This window comes from Nomascus leucogenys, chromosome 6, assembly GCF_006542625.1.
Source record: "Nomascus leucogenys isolate Asia chromosome 6, Asia_NLE_v1, whole genome shotgun sequence".
Lineage (NCBI taxonomy): Eukaryota > Metazoa > Chordata > Mammalia > Primates > Hylobatidae > Nomascus > Nomascus leucogenys.
Genome location: NC_044386.1, coordinates 95,166,861 through 95,173,838, shown reverse-complemented (window position 1 = coordinate 95,173,838; position 6,978 = coordinate 95,166,861). Strand labels below are relative to the sequence as shown.

Below are 6,978 nucleotides of genomic sequence, written 5' to 3'. Positions count from 1 at the left end.
TGATAGTATCAAATGTTGGCGAGGATGCAGACAAAACTAACTCATACACCACTGGTGGGAATATGAAATGATACAGACACACTAGAAAATAGTTTGGCAGCTTCTTTAATTAAACATACACCTCACTATATGACCTAGCAATTGCTTCTGGGCATTTGAACCAGAAAATAAAACTGATGTCTGCACTAAAACTCATACATGATTGTTCTTGGCAGATTTATCTGTAATAGCCCCAAACAGGAAACAACCAAATACCCCCCAATAGGTGAATGGTAAAGCAAACTGCTACATCCATTCTATGAAATACTATTTAATAATAAAAAGGGGGCCAGGCATGGTGGCTCACGCCTATAATCTCAGCACTTTGGGAGGCCAAGGTGAGCGGATCACTTGAGGTCAGGAGTTCGAGACCAGCCTGACCAACATGGTGAAACCCTGTCCCTACTTTAAAAAAAAAAAAAAAAGGCTGGATGTGGTGTCTCTCACCTGTAATCCCAGCACTTTGGGATCCCAAGGCAGGCGGATTGTGTGAGGTCAGGAGTTCAAGACCAGCCTGGCCAATGTGGTGATACCCCATCTCTACTAAAAATACAAAAAAGTTAGCCGGGCATGGTGGCAGACACCTGTAATCCCAGGTGCTTGGGAGGCTGAGGCAGGAGAATCACTTGAATCCAGGAGGCAGAGGTTGCAGTGAGCTGAGATCCTGCCATTGCACTCCACCCTGGGCAACAAGAGCGAAACTTTGTCTCAAAAACAGAACAAAAGCCAGATGTGTTGGTGGGTGCCTATAATCCCAGCTACTCGGGAGGCTGAGGCAGGAGAATTACTTGAACCCAGGAGGTGGAGGTTGCAGTGAGCTGAGATCGTGCCACTGCATTCCAGCTTGGGTGACAGAGTGAGACTCCATCTCAAACAGAAAAAAAACAATAAAAAGGAACATGCCAACTTGGATGGATCTCAAAGAGTATATTTGCTATGGTTGGAATGATTGTGTCTCCTCCAAAATTCATGTTGGAACTTAAACCCCCATGTGACAGCATTAGGAGGTGGAGTCTTTAGGAGATGATTAAGTCATGAAGGAGGAGCCCCCCCATGAATGGGATTAGTGACCTTATGAAAGGGCTTGAGGGAGCGACCTAGCTCAGTTTTCTTCTTTTGTTTTTCTGTCCTTTCCACCATGTTAGGACACATTGTTCAAGGTCCCATCTTGGCAGTACCCAAAACATGGCTAAATTAGTTTTGCCTGTTCTTGAACTTCATATAAATGGGATCATTCAGTATGTGCGTGTTTGTGGCTGGCTTCTTTCATTCAACAGAATCCTGTGAGATTTAGCCATGTTTTGGGTGCTGGTAGTCGTTTATTTTTCTGGTTGTGTAGTTTTCCAGATTTCATTTATTATCCTTCTTTTTTTTTTTTTGTCTAACTCCCTGTCTTGTGGGGTCTATTGTCCTTTTTACCTAGACTGATAATTGAACATCTTCTTATCAGTGGAGCTTAGGACATTTTTAGAAGACAAAAGCCTAATAAATTCAAGCCCCTCAATCTTAAGCCAAGTTTCCTTCTCACACCTGCTTCAGTTGCTCTTCTTCATATGGTATTTTTTCCCTCACAAAGCTGATGGAAATTAAGAAACCCAAAAGTGGCCGGGCACGGTGGCTCACGCCTGTAATCTCAGCACTCTGGGAGGCCAAGGCGGGCGGATCATGAGGTCAGAAGATCGAGACCATCCTGGCTAACACAGTGAAACCCCGTCTCTACTAAAAATACAAAAAAAATTAGCCGGGCATGGTAGCAGGCACCTGTAATCCCAGCTACTCTGGAGGCTGAGGCAGGAGAATGGCATGAACCTGGGAGGCAGAGGTTGCAGTGAGCCGAGATGACACCACTGCACTCCAGCCTGGGCAACAGAGCGAGACTCCGTCTCAAAAAAAAAAAGAGAGAGAAACCCAAAAGCTCTTCATCATGTTATCAGCTTAGGGACGCTTGTCATCTGAATAACAGGGTAGGTATTTATAATCTGAAATGTTAAAATGATAAACACTTAAATAGCAATAACTGCTGTTCACAGTGCTTTATATATATTATTTTCCTCAAAACAACTCTGTGAACTAGACACTATTATTGTCATCCCCACATTTTAGATGGAGATATGGAGGCACAGCAAGACCATGTAACCTTGCCAAGGTGGTAGAGCCAGGACTTGAACCTGTGTTTTCTGGTTTTAGAGCCTGCACCCTTCACCACCACACCATATTGTGTAGCATGATACTTCATGTGGTTAAAGTATTTTCTTCACTTGGGAGCATTTTGTGAATAATCCGAATCTTATAAATTTGCTTCAAAGGATACAAGTAAATTGAAATGGAAGATCTAATATAGAATGTGTGGCATTTGTGAATAAATTATAGGGCTCTCTGGTTTTAAATAATAATTGTTTGCTTATCTTGTGACTTTTGTCAGCAGGGCTGTAATGTGCTCACCTCATTTTCCTCCTCTTCAATAGGAGGAGATGGCCTCAGAGACAGGCACAATTTATCATAAAATCTCATCACACTTTCCCTCACCATCTGGAAGCTGGAGATAGGTTTGTGAAATCTTGGTTGATAAAAAGTTGAATGCCACTTGCAGCATAATGAGTTTAAGAAAGATGGGTTTTACCAGCCAGTTCTGTTGCACAGAGTCCTGCACGTTTTGGCAATTAATATATGTGATCGACAGTTTTCTCACAAAGATTATCAGGGTTCTAGAAGAAATTACCTTCCAGTTGTATTCTGCTGCTAAAGTGCTCTATTTCTTTATAGATAAGCTAATTAATTCTTGGTCCCTTGTTTTTCATTAGATATTTCTCTGCCTCTTTATGCTGTGCTTTATGTCTTTTTATGTCCAGCCCCAGGTTTCTTCTTCTAACTGCAAGAAGATCATTGAAATTTTCTCTCTCTCTCTCAAACTCCTGGGCTCAAGTGATCCTCCTTCATCTGCCTCCTGAGTAGCTGGCATTACAGGTGTGTACCACTGAACAGATGCACACATATACAACCATACTTACAGACAAACATCACATATATACACAAACAGAGACATACACATATCCAGACATACTCATTAGATATACATTTACACAAACACACATGTGCACACACACACACATATACACACCTTGTTTCCATCTTCTTCTCAGGACTCAGGGCTCTCAGGGAGTGGAAAGAGTCTTGTACCATGAGTCCAGGATTGACTGTGCAACCTTGCCCAAGCGTCTTCTCTCTTGAGATCTTGTTTATAATAATAAACATCCTTACCCACCAATTAGGGTTATTTTGAAGATAGAAAGGATAACAGAGTGATGGCATGTTGTATAGTTTCGAATAAAAGTTAACCTTGACCAAAAAGAGGTCTGGCCTTTGTCCTAGACCCCTGGGAGGTAATCTTCGACACAGAATGCCTAATAGGAGTATCTTTGCCTGGGGATCTTGGGTCATAATGGATAGTCTAATAATGAGATTTAGGGTGGGGTCTAGCTAGGCCAGGAAAACCGACTAAGATTTAGAGTCCGGGCTTTAGGTCACCCCTGGAAAGACTGGAAACTGAAAACTGAGAGGATCCACATGAACAATCAAGCATGCCTCTGTGATGAAGTTCCAGTAAAAACCCTGAACACTGAAGCTTGAGGGAGTCTCTCTGGCTGGGAATACTCCATGTGTATTGGCACATATCAAAGCCGGGAGGGTAATACACTGCCAGACTGAGAAGACTACAATAAAAACCTAACTCTTCAATGCTCAGGCATTCAATATCCATAAGCATCAAGACCATCCAGGAAAACATGACCTCACCAAACAACCTAATTAAAGCACCAGGGACCAATCATAGAAAAACAGAGATATGTGACCTTCCAGACAGAGAATTCAAAATAGTGGTTTCAGGGAAACTGAAAGAAATTAAAGATAGCACAGAGAAAGAATTTGGAATTCTATCAGATAAATTTAACAATGAGATCGAAGTAATTAAAAAGAATCAAGCAGAAATTCTGGGGATGAAAAATGCAGTTGACATAATAAAGAATGCATCAGAGTCTCTTAATAGTGGAATTGATCAAGCAGAAGAAAAAATTAGTGAGCTTGAAGACAAACTATTTGAAAATACACAATTAGAGGAGACAAAAAAAATTTTAAAAATGAAGCATGCCCAGAAGATCTAGAAAATAGCCTCAAAAAGGCAAAGCCAAGAGTTATTGGCCTTAAAGAGGAAGTAGATAAATAGACAGAGGTAGAAAGTTTACTCAAAGGGATAATAACAGAGAACTTTCCAAACCTACAGAAAGCTATAAATATTCAAGTACAAGAAGGTTATAGGACACCAAGCAGATTTAACCCAAAGAAGACTACCTGAAAGCACTTAATATTCAAACTTCCAAAGGTCAAGGATAAAGAAAGGATCCTAAAGCAGCAAGAGAAAAGGAACAAACCCTGTCTCTGCTAAAATACAAAGGGAGGAGTCTCTGTTGCCCAGGCTGGAGTGCAGTGGTACGGTCTTGGCTCACTGCAACCTCCGCCTCCCAGGTTCAAGTGATTCTCCTGCCTCAGCCTCCCAAGTAGCTGGGACTACAAGCACATGCCACCACCCCCAGCTAATTTTTGTATTTTTAGTAGAGACAGGGTTTCACCATGTTGGCCAGGCTGGTATGGAACTCCTGACCTCATGATCTACCCACCTCGGCCCCCCCAAAGTGCTGGGATTACAGGCGTGAGCCACCACGCCTGGCCATGTGTAATACTTCTTAACTTCTCTTACCCCAGGGAGAGTTGTTTTCAGGAATAAGCCATTTTTCCTTTAAGAGGGACATGAAGCATCTGTTGGTTTGCATATGTAAGAACAACCTGGTGGTCTGACCTGGGCTCTCGTGAGTTAGATGCTTTAGGACAGTCTACTTAGTGATGATGGTTCTCTTTTGTTTCTCAGCAGGACTACTTGTTGAGATTTGAGGAGGAAGGTGTCTTACCCCAGAGCCTGGCTGGAGAAGACTGAGGTTCAAGGCTTGAAGCCTAAGTGATTGCCCCAGGACCTTGGATGATGGCCACAGAGATATTGAGAGTGACCACTCCGCTGAGCCCCTTGGTCCAGGTGCCTCAAGAGTGTAAGAGTTAAAGAGGAAAGAAACACGAACTGTGGCTAGACAGTTAAAGACAGGGTTACTTTAGATAAAACCTGAGGGGCTTCTGGCCGATTTCAGTTAGGGGCCCTTTCTCTTACAGACTAAGAGTATATATTGGTTTTAGGATGAGGGGTCTTATTACAAGCTTGGAATGTTTCTGTGTGGGGCAGAAGTTTTGGGCGGGGTTGAAACATCTCTGGGCAGAAAGGAGGTTATCTTGAGGCTAACATCTTTCCAGCAGGACGCAGGTTATCTCGGGGCTAGCATGTCTCTGGTTGGGGAGGAGTTTGGAATGTTTCTGGTCAGAGATGTTAATTTGTGGCTTATGGTCATGCTGACCTTAGCCATTAGGCTGATGCCCTTTGGATTTAGGCTTTTGATTGGATTTAGAATGGGCTTATCCAAGATGGCGATGCTCCCGCTCTGTCAAAGAGGAAGAGAGACGGGGGAGGAGGTCACCATAATGCTCCTAAAGGATGACTCCTGGGTGCAGGAAGCTGTACTGCAGGAGGATAGCCCTCAGTCTGAGCCCTTTCCCCAGAGTGCTGGCAAGGGCAGCCCCCAGAAGGAGGCAACCAGGGGACTGCAGGGTGTACTCAGCTACCTCCGAGAGCTCTGTCAGCACTGGCTGAGGCCAGAGGTACACACCAAGGAGCAGATGTTGACTGTGCTGCCAAGGAAATTCAGGCTTGGCTGCAAGTGCATTGGCCCAAAAACAGTGAGGAGGCAGCAGCCCTGGTGGAAGACTTGACCCAGACCCTTTGGGACAGTGGTGAGATGCAGAACCTCATAGGGAGACGGCGGGAGCACCCTTCCAAGGTGGAGGAGTGTGTTGTTTCAGAGGAGAAGGTGGTGTCCAAGACAGAGTAGGGGACAGCACCATCCCTCTGCTCTGTCTGCAGGCAGTCAGCGTGTTCATCAGCCTTTTAGTGTCCTCACTGTGTGTAGTGTCAGCTCCAGAACTACAGTGTAGGAGGGGCTTAGAGCTGCATTTGCATAGTAAGCACAGTTTTTACTTATATTTGGAGAGGTTGGAAAGCTGATGGAAGTTACACGGGGAGGAGCTGGAGACCCCTACAAACCACACTGTCACCTTCACTTGGTTGTGCAAGAAACATCCAAATAGTTCCTGCAATTAGAGAAAACAATCTGATGTTTTCAAAGTGATTATTTTTATGAAACCAACATAAATGACAAGTAACCCAGCTAATGACTTGGGACTTTCTGTGGTATAAAGTCATCCTAGGCTCTTAAAATAGTAATTGCAAACTTGAGCTCTTTGCAATGGTTACTGTATTTGTCTCCAGTGTTACTAATAAGTGTTGGGATCCTGACCTGCTGTTTAATTGCCCGGTCTCCCTCCTGGTTTTCCATTGTAAACTGGACTCACTTGATGACCAAATATTTACTTTAGATGCACCTGTGCCTTTAGAGCTGTCTCAGGGCTCATAGGCTATGGCTGCCTTTGTGCTGATGAGAACTACAGAAGTTCAGAGAAGGGAGCGTGGACAGGAGAGTTCAGGTCAGAGAAAGCTTCCTGGAGGAGGTGACACCAAAGCAGGAGGTTGTAGAAGGGAGTAAAATTTGGAAAGGCATAAGGCAGGGAGGAGGTAAATAAGATTAGCTGTGCTGAGCAGAGGCTTGGAAGGGCAGAGCCAAGGTAGTTTATACCTTTGGGTGACAGGAGAGCTGGCTGATTGGAGTGGCAAGTGTGTTTTTAGGAAGTGGTAGGAAGTAGAGTTTAGGGGAAGGGTGGGTGAGGGCTTGAACTGAATGTTATTGGCCTCAGCGGGTTCTTGAACTAGGACCCAAGGGGCATGGGAGGAAG

At 44.1% G+C, this 6,978-nt stretch overlaps 1 pseudogene; it reads left to right on the top strand.

The window, feature by feature from the left end:
• The first annotated feature begins 5,065 nt into the window (after positions 1–5,065).
• LOC101179378 lies at positions 5,066–6,020 on the top strand (annotated as a pseudogene).
• The last annotated feature ends 958 nt before the right edge of the window (positions 6,021–6,978 follow it).